The sequence below is a fragment of the Bidens hawaiensis genome, unplaced genomic scaffold, assembly GCF_021521415.1.
Source record: "Bidens hawaiensis isolate Kalapana, Puna unplaced genomic scaffold, B.hawaiensis_p1.1 tig00018486_1, whole genome shotgun sequence".
NCBI lineage: Eukaryota > Viridiplantae > Streptophyta > Magnoliopsida > Asterales > Asteraceae > Bidens > Bidens hawaiensis.
Window position 1 is genome coordinate 49738 of NW_027492794.1, and position 19045 is coordinate 68782.

At 37.9% G+C, this 19045-nt stretch overlaps 1 pseudogene; it reads left to right on the plus strand.

Annotated features, from left to right (window-relative positions):
- The first annotated feature begins 16733 nt into the window (after positions 1 to 16733).
- Positions 16734 to 18253, plus strand: LOC143556238 (F-box protein SKIP2 pseudogene; annotated as a pseudogene).
- Positions 18254 to 19045: the final 792 nt, after the last annotated feature.

Genomic DNA, 19045 nt, shown 5'->3' on the forward strand with positions numbered 1-19045 from the left:
CGTGGCTTAGGAAACAACCAAGTTAAATATACTATTATAAACCTCCAGTTATACTTGAAACATCTCAGCGATACCGCAACATCGAGGTCTTAGCAACTATCAATATACACGAGATAATCCCCTGTCGGACATTACTTAGGTTCGGCCCAACGTGGCGGAGGCATTAGCAAGTGTGGTGCGGTGTGCCGACCGTCTACCCACATATGTAAGGATCCAGACAAACGTATACAATAGCCTGAGGGCCAGCATCACTTTTGTTTATAAAGTTTTAGGGATATAAACCCATGCAAACATTTAAGACTTTGTTTTATAAAAAGTTGGACGTATTCACCTTTCTTCTTGGTTGGTGTTTCTCACCAATTTGTCTCGTTACCTCGGACCTATAGTATGAGAATAACATTTTATAAGTACTAGATCAACGATCTAGCTTCAGACCTTTAGTCCGATTGCATAACCTTTACCTTGACATTTTATCTCTTTATAAATATAAGGACCTCTAGTCCTTACTTTTGTTAATCATTTATAAACCTTTGTTTCCTCTTCGTGAAGAAACGTTTATTTCAATTTTCTTTTATTATAAGAAATATTTAATAAATTCTTTATATATAATAAAGAAGTATTATTTTATCTATAATCTCGACTTTATGAAATCTTATTTTCACTTTATAAAATCAAGGTACTGGCTATATCCCTGACTAGGGTCTAAGCCATTTATAATAATATAATAATCGGGCAGAACCCCTACATTGAATGGCTTATTACTCGAAATGCCTATGCTTTACTTGGACATCACTTCTACTTGAAGGTAAGTCGAGAGAGTATTTAGGTAGGGTTATGGCACGCATTTCGAGGTAAGACTTGTCGGGATATCGCCATATCGGGGTCGTGGCATGCTTATCGAGGTAATATGTGATTGGGAGTGTGGGTTGGATGAATGAGGAACACCCCATGGCTGACCTATTTATAGAAATTTTCTTGCAACTTTGCGTATCGCGAAGCTGCTTTGCGTTCGCGAAGCTGCACTAGTTTCGCTGAGTCGACGCGTAGGCTTGCCACGTGTCCTGCATCTTCACGTATCGCGAAGATGCAACTCAGATTCTTCGCGTATCGCGAAGATGCAAAACTTCCATTCTGTTCGTTGTTTAGTCCCTGATCTTTTGGTAACTTGCTATATCTTGATTTCGTCTCATCATCCAAAAATACAAAGGCGGCTCTTGGCGAAGCGAGCGTGCGAAGTGAAAAGTGCGCCATCAAAGCGCCACATTGCGCCCATCTCCCGTGCCCGTGCCCGTGCCCGTGCCCGTGCCCGTGCCCGTGCGCGTGCGCGTCGGGTGCTTCGCACCCTCTGCTAGGACTAGGGAAAGTGTTTGGCTACTTAAGAACATTATCATGGAATGTCCTCTCCTTATAAAGTGCCTTATATTTCTGTCTTTCTCCGATGTGGGATGGAGTCTCCTTACTCCATTCCTTAACATAAGCTTATTTCACTTTTTACCTTATTTTACCCATTATTTATACCATGAATATTATTTTAGTCCTTAAGTTTTATTAGTTTGTCAAATTTGGACCAAATTTTGGTGATATTACATCCTCCCCACCTTAGAATGAATCTCGTCCTCGAGATTCACTTAGAACAGATGCAGGTACTTTTTTCTCATTTCTGATTCTAGCTCCCAAGTAAACTCGGGTCCTCTTCGAGAGTTCCATATTATCTTGACTAACTTTAGCCTTCGACGTTTAAGTTGCTTGACTTGGAAATCTTCAACTTGTAGGGGTTGTTCTACAGATTTTGGTTTTCATTGACTTCGACATCCTTTAAGGGCATGGCTAAAGTTTCGTCATCCAGACATTTACGTAAGTTAGAGACGTGAAATACATCGTGTATCCCTTTCATCTCTTCTGGCAAACGTAAACGATAAGCAACAGTATCGATTCGTTCTAGTACTTCAAATGGTCCTAGGAAACGTGGACTTAACTTTCCTTTCTTGCCAAATCGTACGACTCCTTTCCACGGGGATACTTTTAATAAGACCTTATCGCCTACTTGAAATTCCAACGGCTTACGGCGGACGTCTGCATAGCTCTTTTGTCGGTCTCTTGCCGCCTTAAGTCGTTCACGGATTTGAATACTTTATCCGTGGTTTCTTGGACTACTTCGGGTCCAGATATTTGATTATCTCCTGTTTCGGACCAACATACAGGCGTTCTACATTTCTGTCCATACAAAGCTTCAAATGGTGCGGCTTGAATACTTGTGTGATAACTGTTATTATACGAGAATTCCATCAGAGGAAGGTGATCATCCCAACATCCATCTAAATCGATCACACAAGTTCGAAGCATGTCCTCAAGTGTTTGAATTGTTCTTTCGCTCTGCCCATCAGTTTGAGGATGATAAACGGTGCTAAGATTCAATTTAGTTCTTAACGCTTGCTGGAAACTATTCCAGAAATGAGACGTAAATCTACTATCTCGGTCAGATATGATAGATAATGGCACGCCATGTAATGCTACGATGTTGTTTACGTAAATTCGTGCCAATCTATCCATAGAATAAGATTCATTGATAGGTAAGAAATGAGCGGTTTTAGTTAACCTATCAACGATTACCCAAATAGCATTGTGCTGTCGGGTAGTTTTTGGGAGTTTTGTAATGAAATCCATTGTTATCATTTCCCATTTCCATATAGGGAGTTTAGGTTGTTGAAGCAAACCTGATGGCTTTTGATGTTCTGCCTTAACTTGTAAACATGTTAAGCATTTTGAAACATATAAAGCAATATCTCTCTTCATCCCATTTCACCAGTAGTTTGGCTTAAGATTTTGATACATTTTATCACTACCAGGATGCATCATGTGCTTTGATTTATGAGCTTCACTCATGATCTTTTCACGTAAATCACCAATAATCGGTACCCAAATTCGGTTCCCAAGTCTGAGTATGTCATCGTCTCCTTTTACTAAAGATTCAATGGTGCCGTTACGTTTTTCTTCGGAAATATGATTTTCTTCAATTGCTTGTTTCTGAGCTTTCTTGATTTGTTCGATTAGATCTATTTGTAGTTCTAATCTCAAAGCTTGAACTCTTATGGGTTTCTTATGTTCCTTCCGGCTCAATACGTCAGCTACAACATTTGCTTTTCCTTCATGATAAATGATTTCATAGTCGTAATCGTTTAAAGTTTCCATCCATCTTCTTTGACGCATGTTAAGTTCCTTCTGATCAAATATATGCTTTAAGCTCTTATGATCAGTGTACACGATAAACTTGACTCCATAGAGATAGTGTCTCCATAACTTTAAGGCAAAGATTATGGCACCCAACTCTAGATCGTGAGTCGTATAGTTCTTTTCGTGTACTTTCAATTGACGAGAAGCATAAGCTATTACTTTCTTTCTTTGCATTAGTACACATCCCAAACCTGAATGAGATGCGTCACTAAATACAACGAAATCCTCTGTACCTTCTGGCAAAGCCAGTATAGGTGCATTTGTGAGCTGTTGCTTAAGTAAATCAAGTGCTTCTTGTTGTTTGATTCCCCATTCATACTTAACATTATTTCGGATTAATGAAGTTAAGGGAACTGCTATACGGGATAAATTCTCGATGAATCTTCTATAAAATCCAGCCAAACCCAGGAAACTTCGGACCTCGGTTGGCGATCTAGGAATCTCCCATTTAGCTATTGCTTCAATCTTTGCGGGGTCCACTTGAATTCCATTTGCGTTGATAACGTGGTCAAGAAATTGTACTTCATGCAGCCAGAATTCGCACTTGGAAAATTTGGCATACAACTTCTCATTTCGGAGTATCTCAAGCAAGATCCTAAGATGAACTTTGTGATCTTCTTCCGATTTAGAATAAATAAGTATATCGTCGATGAATACGATTACAAATTTATCTAAATAAGGCTTACAAACTCTGTTCATCAAGTCCATAAAAGCGGCTGGGGCATTAGTGAGTCCAAATGGCATTACGGTGAACTCATAATGTCCGTACCTTGTTCGGAAAGCTGTCTTTGGGATATCTTCTTCTTGAACTTTCATCTGATGATACCCCGAACGTAAATCAATTTTTGAAAAGAAACTTACTCCTTGCAATTGATCGAATAGGTCGTCAGTTCTAGGTAGCGGATATCGATTCTTAATAGTTACTTTGTTCAAGGCTCTGTAATCGATACACATTCTCATGGAACCATCTTTCTTCTTAACGAATAAAATCGGAGCTCCCCAAGGTGATGAACTTGGACGAATAAACCCCTTCTCTAACAACTCATCCAGTTGTTTCTTTAATTCCTTCATTTCCTTCGGAGCCAAACGATAGGGGGATTTGGCTATTGGAGCTGTTCCCGGCATTAAGTCTATTCTGAATTCGACTTCTCGATTGGGTGGGATTCCTAGAAGTTCATCTGGAAAGACATCAGAAAATTCGGATACTATGGGCACATCTTTAATTTCTTTCGGTTTTGATTCTTCCATCACATAAGCCATAAATGCTAAACATCCTTGGTTTAAGTATTTGTTAGCTTTCATCATGGAGATTATGCTAACATGACCAGCATCTTTGTCGCCCGTGATTTGAATTGTTCGCTTGTCAGGGGCTTGAAGTTCTATGGTTTTTTTATTGCAAATGATATGAGCATGGTTGTCGGATAACCAGTCCATACCTAGAACTATATCAAAGCCCGCTAAGGTCATAGGTAGTAATTGTACAGGGATGACGTAGTCTGCCAACAAGATTTTTCCATTTTCTAAGGTTTCAGATATTTTGACTATCTCACCACTGGTCGTTTCGACGTTTATGGTTTTATTTAATTTCTTTAAAGGTTTGTTTAATAGACTACAAAATTTATAATCTATAAAACTTTGATTTGCACCAGAATCAAATAAAACTCTTGCGTAAACATTATTAACTAAGAATGTACCGGTGATGGTTTCCGGTATGTCTGTGGCCTTCTTGGTGTCGAGTACAAAGACTCGAGCATTTCCTTTCTTTCCTTCATTCTTGGTGCCGCTTCCCCCAGCACCTCCAATACCGCCACTCCCAGCAACATTCTTCTTAGGACATTCAAAACTAAGATGCCCCATTTCCTTGCAATTGAAGCAAGTCATCTTGTTCTTCCAACAATCAGCAGTGGCATGTCCTGGCTTCTTGCATGTAGTACAGATGATGGATGAAGATACTGCAAACCGACATCGACCCGAGTGATGTCTCTTACAAATTTTGCACAACGGGTAGTTGGAATTGAAACCTCCTCTCCTTCTATCCACATCTTTTCCTTTGAAACGGTTATTTCATTTTCCCTTCTTGTCAATCTTTGAATATTCCTTCTTGTCCTCTTCTTTGTTGCGGATCAGACCATTCATCAAATAGCCAGCCAGCTCCATGGCGGATTCGGCTGTCTGCGGTAGATGAGACCTCACCATGTCTCGTACCTCTCTTGGTAAACCCCATATGTAGCGGGTTACCTTGCTCGATTCAGGTGTTACCAAATGTGGCACAAGTCTACAATATTCCTAGAATTTGGTATTGTTATCTCTCAGATTGGTCCCTACTACCTTATGATTGAGAAACTTGGTTTGAACTAAGTCAGTTTCATGCATCGGACAATACTTCTGCATAACCAGATCTTTAAACTCTTCCCACGTCAACTGATACATGGTTCTTATTCCTCTTGCCATCAACAGAGTGTTCCACCACTCTAAGGCTTCCCCTTTAAACATCTGTGCCGATTACTGAATCTTTTCCTGCTCAGTACATTTGCTTATTATAACAATTGATTCCATTTCTTCGAGCCATCTTATGGTGTCTATGGCTCCTTTGTCGCCATAAAACTCTTTCGGTCCACAGTTCTTAAAGTCTTTAAACAAACAACCTTCAATTCGTAACTTCTTTTTAAAGGTTTGGTGGATCTTTTCACCATTAGTTGATCCTTGATCACTTCCTTCGTCTTGCGGGGTAGGATTAGGACGGGATTTGGATTTGACAGACTTACTGGGTTGTCGGTTTTCACTTTGGTGGACAGATTTTTCTTTCAAGGTAGGTAATAATGAATTCATGGCATTAATTATTTCTTACATTTTGGTTATCAACTGCTCATGGTTTTCTGGAGCAGGCTTAGTTTTTGATTGGTTGCTTTTAGCATTCGAAGCTTCCTTATTTTGGGAGGGATTATCTTGTTTCGACATTCTGAAATTATAAGGAAATTACTTATAACCACAAGTTTTTATTTATATCACAATTAGGATTACACAACGACAACTCCTATTACCATGGACTCTAAGAACAACGATACCATCATAAGTACAACAGACTTATTCTAGGAACAACCGATACTACTACAATGGAACAAGAAACAAACGATATAACCACAACAGAACAGGGAACAAACGGTACGGTCACAACAGAACGAGATCTTCAATCCTTCATGTATTTCTTGATTATCTTCTTCAACTTACTATACTTGTGTAGTAACTTCTTTTCCACTTTCTTCTTCTTGCTACTCTCCGTAGCCAACTTTTTCCGCAATTCATCCGTCTCATTCAGTGCCCGATCAAGGTGCTCTTCTTGGGACTGAGGGATGAAACTTGGATATCTGTACTAGGGCGGTGGATCACGGTATCCCATCATGACTATGTCATAATGGTTCCTTGGATACGGAGGTGGTGAACTGGATTCAAGTGGCATGTTGTGAAAAACTTCTGCAACCTCTTCTTGTTTCCTGATTTCCTCTGCTTGTTCCGAGATGGTTGGAACGACACCAGTGAAAGGTGGAAAACTACCTGTGAGTGCTTGGACATATGGATCTTGTGGATCATAATGAGGGGACAGGTGAAACAATGGTTGTTGGCAGCCCATAGTCGGCGGACAGTCACATCCTGGATTTTGCACCTTAGGGTTTTTCTCATCAATGCTCATCTCCTTTGAAACCTCTTCCTCTGGATCTTCTTTCGGGGCTTCTTCCGATTCTTCTTCTGTTTCTTCTTCCGATTCCTCTTCTGGCTCAACTTCTTCTTCGGGGTCTTCTTCCGGTTCAAGTTCTACATTACTTGTATTTACCTCAATCCGAATGGTCTCCGGTTGCATTACTCTCATCTTGGGTCTCCTTGACGGTCCTGAAACAGAAGCATGAGGAGAATCTGTGGGGTTAAAGACTGGGGTTCTTGGGTCAGAGTAAATTTGCATCCAGCTTGGGGTACCCTGTTTGGGATCAGACTTAGCTGGCTCGTCAATCTTCATTTTATCCGAAGGATGATTCTTTGGGGTTGACGGGTCGCTTTGAATATTGATTGGCATTTTCTCTATTCCTGGGAAGTGAATGGGTTGATTCCCATATGGGACCACTAGTGTGAGGGGTCTTTCCTGGTCGAAGAAGTTAGCATAGTATTCATCACATTGACCGTCGGGAGGAATGATGGGTTCTGGATGTCCTGCTTGTCTCATTTCTTCGTAGAAGGATTCTATTATCTTCTTGAATACCGACATCTATGAAGATTAGAATAGCGATAGAAAAGATTAGAATGATAAGGGATAGGAAAGAATACCAACCTATCTATCCTTATATAATAATATAATAAATATTAAAACTTATCTCTGATCAAAGCTTAGGTATACATATATACCTAATTTGCTAAGATCGATGGTTCTAATACCAACACTTGTCACACCCCGGCTCAGGGCCTGGGTGTGTGACCCAACGTTGGTACCTATTTTGTAAATATATCAGAGTTTAAGGTTGTAAAGCGGAAGACTTTAATAAAATATTATTATATTCATAAGACAGGGTTTTAAAACACCCGTTTGGTTTATACAAAGTGTTTGGAAAAAAACCAAGGTTTACATTATTTTATTAATAAAACATCCATTGAGCCATCAGATCGTCTAACGACTATTCCTTGTCTCCAAGCACCTATTTTCCATTACCTGTAAAACAGTTATAAAAATACGTCAGCAACACATGCTGGTGAACACGCTGACACAAAACATTTAAGTTACTTAGTTATCCCCTCGGGTATCTTATGACCCAGCCCATCGTGGCTTAGGAAACAACCAAGTTAAATATACTATTATAAACCTCCAGTTATACTTGAAACCTCTCAGCGATACCGCAGCATCGAGGTCTTAGCAACTATCAATATACACGAGATAATCCTCTCTCGGACATTACTTAGGTCCGGCCAAGGTGGCGGAGGCATTAGCAAGTGTGGTGCGGTGTGCCCGCCGTCTACCCACATATGTAAGGATCCAGACAAACGTATACAATAGCCTGAGGGCCAGCATCACTTTTGTTTATAAAGTTTTAGGGATATAATCCCATGCAAACATTTAAGACTTTGTTTTATTAAAAGTTGGACGTATTCACCTTTCTTCTTGGTTGGTGTTTCTCACCAATTTGTCTCGTTACCTCGGACCTATAGTACAAGAATAACATTTTATAAGTACTAGATCAACGATCTAGCTTCAGACCTTTAGTCCGATTGCATAACCTTTACCTTGACATTTTATCTCTTTATAAATATAAGGACCTCTAGTCCTTACTTTTGTTAATCATTTATAAACCTTTGTTTCCTCTTCGTGAAGAAACGTTTATTTCAAATTTCTTTTATTATAAGAAATATTTAATAAATTATGTATATATAATAAAGAAGTATTATTTTATCTATAATCTCGACTTTATGAAATCTTATTTTCACTTTATAAAATCAAGGTACTGGCTATATCCCTGACTAGGGTCTAAGCCATTTATAATAATACAATAATCGGGCAGAACCCCTACCTTGAATGCTCGAAATGCCTATGCTTTACTTGGACAGCACTTCTACTTGAAGGTAAGTCGAGAGAGTATTTAGGTAGGGTTATGGCACGTATTTCGAGGTAAGACTTGTCAGGATATCGCCATATCAGGGTCGTGGCACGCTTATCGAGGTAATATGTGATTGGGAGTGTGAGTTGGATGAATGAGGAACACCCCATGGCCGACCTATTTATAGAAATTTTATTGCACCTTCGCGTATCGCGAAGCTGCTTCGCGTATCGCGAAGATGCAAAACTTCCATTCTGTTAGTTTTTTAGTCCCTGATCTTTTGGTAACTTGCCATATCTTGATTTCGTCTCATCATCCAAAAATACAATGCGAAGTGCAAAGTGCGCTATCAAAGCGGCACATTGCGCCCATCGCCCTTCACCTGAGCCAGTGCCCGTGCGCGTCGGGTGCTTCGCACCCTCTGCTAGGACTAGAGAGAGTGGTTGGCTACTTAAGAACATTATCATGGAATGTCCTCTCCTTATAAAGTGCCTTATATTTCTTTTTTTCTCCGATATGGGATGGAGTCTCCTTACTCTATTACTTAACATAAGCTTATTTCACTTTTTACCTTATTTTACCCATTATTTATACCATGAATATTTTTTTTAGTCCTTAAGTTTTATTAGTTTGTCAAATTTGGAGCAAATTTTCGTGATGTTACAATAAAATAGGAAACTGCTCACATGGCATCTATGTGGCATCTTATGTGAAAGCCCTAGAATGATGCCATGTGGAAAAATCATGTTGTTTTAATATATAGTTAGATAGATACGCTACCTCGATCGTTACTTAAGCATGAATTGTGATATTGCAAACTACAAAGAGTAGGGGTGTGTACGGTTTGGTTTGGGTCAATTTTGGGTTAACCGAAACTTCGGTTTTTGGATTTTTAAAAGCGTTCGGTTTTCCTTTTTTTTCCCGGTCTAGTTTCGATGTTTTCAGTTTTTATTATTCGAGCTTGATAATTTTAGGTCAAAAAATTTTTTTGCTGAATTTTTTAGTTGATAAAATGTTATCAAAATTAATATAAATAAAACTTCATCAAAAGTTGAAGTTAGTATGTCTCAAAAGAGATTAAATTGGTAAAAGGCGCTTAATCAAAAAAGGTGAGACTAGGACACCCGTATTTTGTTAATGAAAATGACTTTTACACATTTCTGATAAATTTTTTGATGGAGTCATTGTGAGCCAAATCACTTTGTAGAGGTTCTAACCTCTTAGGGTGAACGAAGTGGTCATCGGGATGGTGAAAAGATGCCATAGGGACTGTTGGCAACACCACCCCATGTTCCATGGGACCGACAAAAACACCCCGAATTAGGGTCACTACACTGATTTGATTTGAAAAAGAAAGAAAGAAGAAAAAGGAAGGGAGGTGAAGCAAATCAGGAAGAATGGCTTGGAATGAGTGGGAACACCCCCACATGGTAGTCAAGGCCGAATGGGCTTCACGGGATCGGGGACACCTCTCCCACCTCCCTTAGTGGCAAGTTTTAACACAGTGGCGAAGCTTGGACATATACGTCGAGAGGGCGAACTCAATATGTATTAAAAAAATTCATAAACGAGAGGCAGACAGACTCAAAATTTCGATAAAAAAACGGGTAAATTTACATTATGTATAAATATTTTCGACCGAAAAATGATAAATTTACACTACCGAGCAAAAAACCGAAGGGGGTAAGACCACCCCTGGCCCAACTAAGCTACGCACTTGTTCTAACCCAACCACATGTATTTATGTAAGAGTTTTAGGAGTATTCTAACTTTGCCATTTCATTTTTTTTAAATTGAAATCACACAAGGGTGTTTATCAATTCGAAATTCAGGTTCATTGAAATTGAATTCGATAATACTGATACCACACCATCTTAAAGAAAAAAAAATGAAACTAAGCTCGCCTTTTCTGTTAAACATAAACACTAAAGTGTTGTTTGTTTTTGCTTAAAAAGTCTGTAAGGGGCTTACATCTGCGGGCGTGCAGACTTAAGCTTCTGAAAACGGTTGTTTTTTTTTTGTTTTAGAATATCTGAAAAATGCTTTTATGGTCTTAAAAAATAAACTATTGTTCAACTTCTTCACACGTCTTCACATTTCTTAACATCCTACCAACACCCAATGTCCAACACCACCACCACCCACCGTGAGACACCACCACCACCACCCACCGTCCGCCACCACCACCACCACCCACCGTCTGCCACCACCACCACCGCCGCCGTCCATCACCACCACCACCCACCGTCGGCCACAACCACCGTCCACTACCACCACCCACCACCCACTGTCCGCCACCACAACCACCCACCACCACCATCCGTCACCATCACCACCCACCATCACCGTCCGTCCGTCACCACCACCACCCATCGTCGGCCACAACTATCGTCCACTACCACCACCGTCCATCACCTCCACCACTCACCGTCGGCCACCACCATCGTCCACTAGCACCACCCACCATCCACCACCACCACCACCGTCCATCACCACCGCCTACCACAATCATCTACCACTACCCACTTCCACAGTTCGTACACCACCACCAATTATTTTAGCAAACTACAGACGTTAAATGACTTCAATCTACTGTGATATGTATGATAGGTAAGTAATTTTCAGCTTATGCAGACGATATCCAGCTTATAAAACAAACAATATTATATTTTTATATTGCAGACCTTCAGACCACATCTTCAGTTGCAGACATGAAATCAGATGAAATCAGCACACCTACTCTAATTTAATTTGGTTTATATATCAGTTATGAAAATATTAGCTCCATCTCTTAAAAGATAGGCCCATTTAAAAATAATAAAGGTTTGAATCTAAATAAAGCCTATATGAAATCTCCACAAGAGGCTCAGCCCTTTTGATAGGGTGCCCTAGAGGTTAAAACACCGGTTAACCAGTTATTAGGCTTTTGATTATCAACGGAACTTGTTATTGGTCAAAGTGGTAAAAATCGGTAATTCCAATAATTGATTATAGTATATTGAAAAACACTAGACTTTGTAACTGTTACGTTAATAATCGAACTGGTTAATTAGTTAATATTGGTAAACCCCGGTTTTGATATCAAAAAACACTAGACTTCGAACTGGTTAATTAGTTTATATCGGCAATCCGCTTACTAATCGTGTTCGGTTTCGGGCCCTAAACGGTTCAGTTAGGTTAACTTGCTAGAATTTCCACCTCTATGTCGCCCCGAACACGGTCACTAGTAGGCTCTGCTAGGGATGGGCAAATTCGGTACTGGTACCGGTACCGGTACCAAATCGGTGCCAAAGTTTTGAGTTTCGGTATCGGGACCTGGACCGGTACCAGTATATCTCGATTTTTTTACGTTTGGTACCGGTACTATCCCAGTACCGGTACCGAACAAAAGATTTCGGTACCGGTACCAAAAATTTGCGATTTTCGGGACCGGGACCGGGACCGGAACCGGTACGGTTTAGTTGGTACTAGAAATCATAATAGTCTCAAATAAGTTTGTATCTCATGCCTTCTAACTTGTATTGATTTTTTTTATGATCCCATTCTTACTATAAGTAAATTCAACTAAACAAAATTGATTTGATGACATTAAAATCACCAACATATGTCTCCGTGTCTTTACTAGTAACTTATTATGTGATTAAAGCTCCTAGCCTTCTACTAAGATTAGGGGCTGTTTGGGATTCCTTATTTTCACCTCGTTATAACTTATAAGGAGAAGTCATAAGTTACAAAAGTGTAACTTATCAACATTTTCTCTCACATGATAAGGAAACCCAAACACTTTTTTTTAACTTATCATAAGTCAAGTTATAAGGAGGTAAAAATAAGAAATCCCAAACAGCCCCTTATTATGTATCCGGTATGAATTCGATACGCATTTGATTTTGCATACTAAGACTCGTAGACTTTGAAACATTGAAGTATTGCATTTCAAAACACTTGATTTTGCTTTCTATATCCATTTGATATTGCATATACTCAAAAGATGTAATGCAATGGCATCTAAACAAAAAGATTAAAAAAATGCCTTCAAAACATTTTGTGTGGTAACAGAACCAAACAAGTTTCGGAGATTTTTAGAGGATAAAAGGGTTGAATTTTGAAGGATATTTTTGTATGTCAGTTGCCAAACACGTGATATTCAAATATTGAAAATTGAAAATTATGGTAATTAATGTTACTTCAAGAACTAATGGACCAACACTACCGGCTCACATAATTGAGGGTGGTATGAAAATATAAATCGTTTTAGCCAAGTAATAAATTATAGGAGTGACAAAAACTGAATCATAATAAAAAGAAAAAAAGTTAAACCGTTAATCGAAAAAATTAATTAAAATTAACCATAAGTACTAAACTTTGGGGTGAACAAAAGCAAGCCATAACAGAAAACTGAACCATTAACCGATAAAATTAATTGAAATTAACCATAACCAAACAAAACTAACAATATTCTTAGTATGTAACGACCAAAGTTAAACATCCATCTACGAACCAAATAAACTTGTAAACAAGCATGCCAGTTCTAGTGTAAGCCAACTCAGGCCCTTGTTTAGGCCTTCACATTTTTGGGCCACCGTTTATTAAAATCTCTTTTACACATATATTAATTTAGGGCCTTTAGGCCTAATTTTACTTCTTTTAAGTTGGTTGGACAAATTTTAAAACTATTCACTGTTATATATTTTTGTAGCATTTATATGCTCTTGTTTATGGGTTAGGAATTTTATCTTATCGATTGTATTGTTTCTACATTACCTACCTATTCTGATAAAGTAAAATAAATGTGGATACTTATCATGTTTTGATTAATTCTCACAATTTTTTCCCTCCAAAACTAATTTACCCTAATATATGTAATAAGTTAATAATTATTCACTTTACTTTTACACTATATTTATATAATATTCATATATTTTTATAAATATAAATATTAACATATTATTTTACTATATATTTCAAAATACTTGGTGAATTTCAAAAATCAACAATAAATCATGTTTCTTAAATGAAAATTGTTTCGGATTTTTTTATGGAACTTAAATTTGATATTATGGGTCAAAAGTTGGTAAATAGATTATTTGGTACAAGTTAACTACATTTATGTCAAAATTTGTTACGGGTCAAAAATGAAAATTATGAGTATTTTTAAAAGTTTGAAAATGCAAAATAGATTTATTGTCAAATTTTTTATGGGTTCAAAGTGTTTACTTTGAAATGTTAAAAGTATGAAAGTTAGAATTTTAAACATGATTATGGTTTCAAATTTATTTTTAAGGGCATTTTTTTAAAATAATCAAAAGGTTCGGGATTTGACAAATTGACTATTTTTCCCTCAACTATTAAAATATAAGAAAAGACTGTGAACACTATGACATACCACCCCCATGCTTATTAATGCTTCTAACTTTTATCAATTTTAAAATATTTATGTTAACATTAATTTTTCCTTCAATGGTGATTAGAACGTTGTATGGGAAACATGTCATGGAAAACTATGCTCAAATGAAACAAAATATTTACAAAATTGGATTGGTTAACATGTTATTTTTTATGTTTTCATTATGACAAACTCGAGAAGCCCTCTGAAACTTACCAGAATCTTTTTTATGGTGTAGCTCAGAAAAGCATAGCTCTTGAAGAACATCCATTGTTACAATTTAATGTTCTACTTTCCTTTAATGAGTGGTAAATTGATAAATATATCAATAAAGGTAACGCTCCTTTTGTATTTAGACTGAGTGGTTAGAACTACTATCGTATGAGAAACTTTATTTTCGAAGTTGGTTCATAACCAAAATTCTTTCAATTATACATATATGGCACCGAGAATGAATTTTTCAATAGAAAGAAATATTCTCGGGTACGTATTTGCACGAACATTTTTTTATTAAGTTCATTTAAAAAAATAATTTTGTGATATAAATAAAATCAATTTATGTACATATTGTATAGATACAAGCATATATGTAATACATTTTTTTCATATACGCTATGCAATTATTTGTTTTACTTATAATTTTATAATTTTAATTATCCCGTGTGTGACACGGGCTCTAAAACTAGTTATGGCATATTACAACATAACTAACTATTTTCATAAAATGGCACGACCTAAACGGGGTTATTCTTTTTGTCATGCATATTTTAAAAATAAAATTCTGAAAATGGCCTAAAGTTTTATTTCGGTTTAGACCTTCGGAATTATTGAGCCGGCCCTGAAACCAGGTAACTCTGGTCTAGTCATGGCTTGGTTTTAAAAAGCGAGAAGCGAAGAAAAGCGACAAGGTTTAAAACAGAAGCGTGAAGCGCCAGGCGCAAAAGTGAGAGCTTTTCGTACTCGAGGCGAACACATTTATATAATTTATATATATGTATATATCATGGGTTTTTAACATCTTGACTCATGATGTAGCTATATTTAAGCATTATATATGATTTAATATATAAACTATTTACACATACAACCTAAAAAAACATATCGTACAACATTTAGATGTTTAAAAACCACTTGCGTACGAAAGGCGAGCGCCTCACCTTCGCTTTAGGTCGCTTTTTGCCTAAAAAGCTAGCCTCAGGCTCGCCTTTTGACCATTGATAGCCTTGACTAGCCTAAAGCAAAGAGGCCCTGACCTTAGGTCGCCTCTCGCCTCGGCTCGCCTCAGGCGTGCTTTTTTAAACCAAGAGTCATGGGTTAGGACAGGTCAAGAGGCACGTTTAATGCAATGACATCATACATCATTAAATGTTTGTTCAAAGATGTCTAAATAAGGCAAGGGGTCAAAATAATATGTCATAAGCTCTTGAAATTTCATTTAAACCAGGAAAAATTACACCTTCTTATGTCATTGAGCACCCTATCATTAACTAGTATATACTAAAAATACTTCACTAACCCATCAATTATGCATTAATTACAACACAATTCATGCACTAACTTACCAGCATTTACCAACTTACCCATTTATCTATATATCAATATTTACTTTAATGTTTTCGCGCGTCTCATGACGACTGACGGTCTTACTGTCTGACGTAACAACTCGTGTTTTCTTTGTCGTCATTAGCTCAGACGTAAATCCTTCCATGTATTAAAGTAAGGATTTGACGCACCAACACTATCAAACTTTATGATGACGATTATTTGGACGCTTCTTAAACACGTTAAAAATAAATATATAATTAAAATTTATGAATGTGAATATTGAGACCCTAACCGAAAACATAACATGAACCTAACGCGAAATTTTCTGGTTTGGGTTTGGTATAAACGGATTCGAGTCAGTTTACAGGTTGACGCATTTAACCCATTTATTTTTCATTTTATTTTTTATGTAATAAATTAAAGTAGTTGGCCATGTAAAACCAATATATAAATTAAAACTTTTGGGTCGAATGAGTCATGTTAGGGTCACCCCACAAACATTCATGTCGTGTTTGGATTCACATGACTAACGCGATTTTCTTGATTTTCATGTTCGGGTTCGCGTTTATGTAGGGCTGAACTTGCCAACCAACAAACATGACCTTTTAACACCCCTACTCAAATTCAAAGATAAGTATAAATTGTTGACACCCGTAGTCAAATTCAAAGATAAGTATAAACTGTTACATATTTAAATAAAAAATTTATTGAATGCTAGAAACAGTTGGCAATTGCATATTACTCTAGTCCAAATGGGTATATGAACAAGTGGAGTCTTCTCAAACCTTAACTCATGGGATTCACCCATTCACTAATTTGACCTTGAGTCGCCCGTATCTCTCAAACTTCAAACACATTCCTTCCAACCCGTTTTTCACGAACTCCATTCATATTTAAGTTAGCCTCTCACAGATAATAATAATAATAATAATAATAATAATAATAATAATAATAATAATAATAATAATAATAATAATAATAATAACTAAACTCTCACCTGAATGGGGCAATCCTCCTCCTCCCATTCGGAGATTCTTGTCGAGGACGCAACCGCTCCTATCGACTACACTTCTTTCCTTCAAGATGATATATTAGCCATAATTTTCCACCACCTTGATTCCAGCGACCGCAAGCGTTGCTCGCTCGTATCCAGAAGATGGCTGGTCGTCGAAGGCCAGAGCCGGCACCGTCTGACGCTCGTCGCTCAATGGGCAATCTCCCCCTACCTCGGTATAGTGTTTTCACGGTTCAGTTCGGTGATGGAACTCACTCTTCTATGCTCCTGTAGCTTACGCAGCATAGAGGACTACGGGCTGACGCTAATATCCGCCCATTGTCCGAGACTCATGCGCCTCAAGCTCCGTGGCTGCAATAACATTACCGAGTTAGGTATGGAGGCGCTAGCCCATAACTGCAAGCAGTTGAAGATGTTCTCGTGTGGAGTTTGTGTGCTTGGCGTTCAAGCAATCAACGCACTCCTAGACAACTGTAGTTCTCTTGAAGAACTATCGATTAAGAGGCTGCGCCTCCACAATAACAACGAAGAAAAGACGCTGGACCTAATCCGTCCTGGCGCCGCTGCTTTGTCGCTCAAACACATACATCTTAAAAGCGTTTGCGGCTTCTTTTTCGAACCGTTAATTACTAGTTCGAAGAAACTGCAGTCGTTGGAACTGATTTGTTGTATGGGTCAATGGGATAGTGTACTGGAGTCAGTTGCCGTTCCTGGTAATAACATAATAGAGGTCCATTTGGAGAGAGTTCTGGTGAGTGATATCGGTCTCTCTGCGTTATCTAATTGTCCGCATTTGCAAATTTTGCATATTGTTAAGAATCCTGATTGCACCGATGCTGGAGTGATCGTGGTCGCTGAAAGCTGTCGTTACTTGAGAGAGCTTCTTATCAACGGCTGGAAGATGGATAAAATAGGGCCTGATGCCTTAATGGCAATTGGTACACACCTTGAGCACCTTAAGGAGCTGATTTTGATTGGCGTAAACCCTACCATGGTGAGTTTACGTGAAATTGCAAGAAGTTGGAGCGATTAACGCTATGTGGATGCGATACGGTTAATGATGATAAAGTTCTACGTATTGCGTTTTGTTGTGTTGCATTGAAGATGCTCAGCATTAGATGTTGCCCTGTGACTAATTTTGGAATTGAGTCTTTTGCTTATGGTTGTCCTAATTTGGTGAAGATTAAGGTGAAGGATTGTAAATATGTTTCAAGTGGAACTGGGAACTGGCTACGTGCGAGGCGGGGATCGTTGGAGGTTGATTTGGATGGTGAACCTGGAACCGTGGACGCCACTGCAAACGAAAGTGGTGCACAAGAAGACGTGGTCGAGGTCCCTGCTATAATGAACCATGGTGTTGATGCTCAACCTGAGCCAGTGGCTAGTAGATAGAATCGACGGTCCTTTTTCAAGACGCGGTTTGGGGTTTTCGGTCGCAGGGGTCTTGCCGCTTGCGCTTTCCGGAGGAGCTCAGGTGGCAACAGCAGTTCCAGTGGTGGCGCATGACGTTTAAACATACATTTAGAGTGTTTGGGATTGAGTTTGAAAAATATTTATTGACTTATTGGTGTTTTCAAAAAGCCAATAAATTAAAATGTGTTTGGCAATCAAAAAAATCTTTTTTATTTTAGCTTTTTGAAAGGGTTGAAAAGCAGTATTCCAAAAGTCTAAAATCCTGGCTTTTCAAAATGATTTTTTGAAAAAACCAATAAGCCAATAAGCAATTTTCAAACGCAATCCCAAACATGCTCTTAGTGTTGATCATTTTTTTTTTCAGTTTTATTATGTAATCTACAAACGGTAATTTGGACACCACACAAATTACTTCGTATACCATAGTGGCAGTAAATGTTGTTTATGAAGAATAATTTGAGGTTTACTCTATCTCATCCATTTAATTTAACTAAAAATCGCAATTTTTATTTGTCAATTTTAGTTACCTCCCGTATCTCATTCCAATCCATATAAATTAAATAATACATTTCACAAGTCATCGTTCAATTACCTGCTTGAATTTGGGGTGATAAATAACGAATCCCCAAATAGGGGGAATCAATTTAGTTTTCCCTACATATATAAGGATGTGGTATGGCCTTATGGCGGCATAGGGATAGGGAAGGAGATGCGGTATGTTTTTGGATGAATTTTTTTAAAGTAAACTTCTGTTTTAGCCTAATGATTTTATCCAAATTGGTCAATTTAGACCAAACTACATGAAACAAAATTTAACTTTATTTATATTATAAGGATGTAGATGAGGATAGAAAATGAGTTGGAAATGCTCAAAGAGAATAAAAT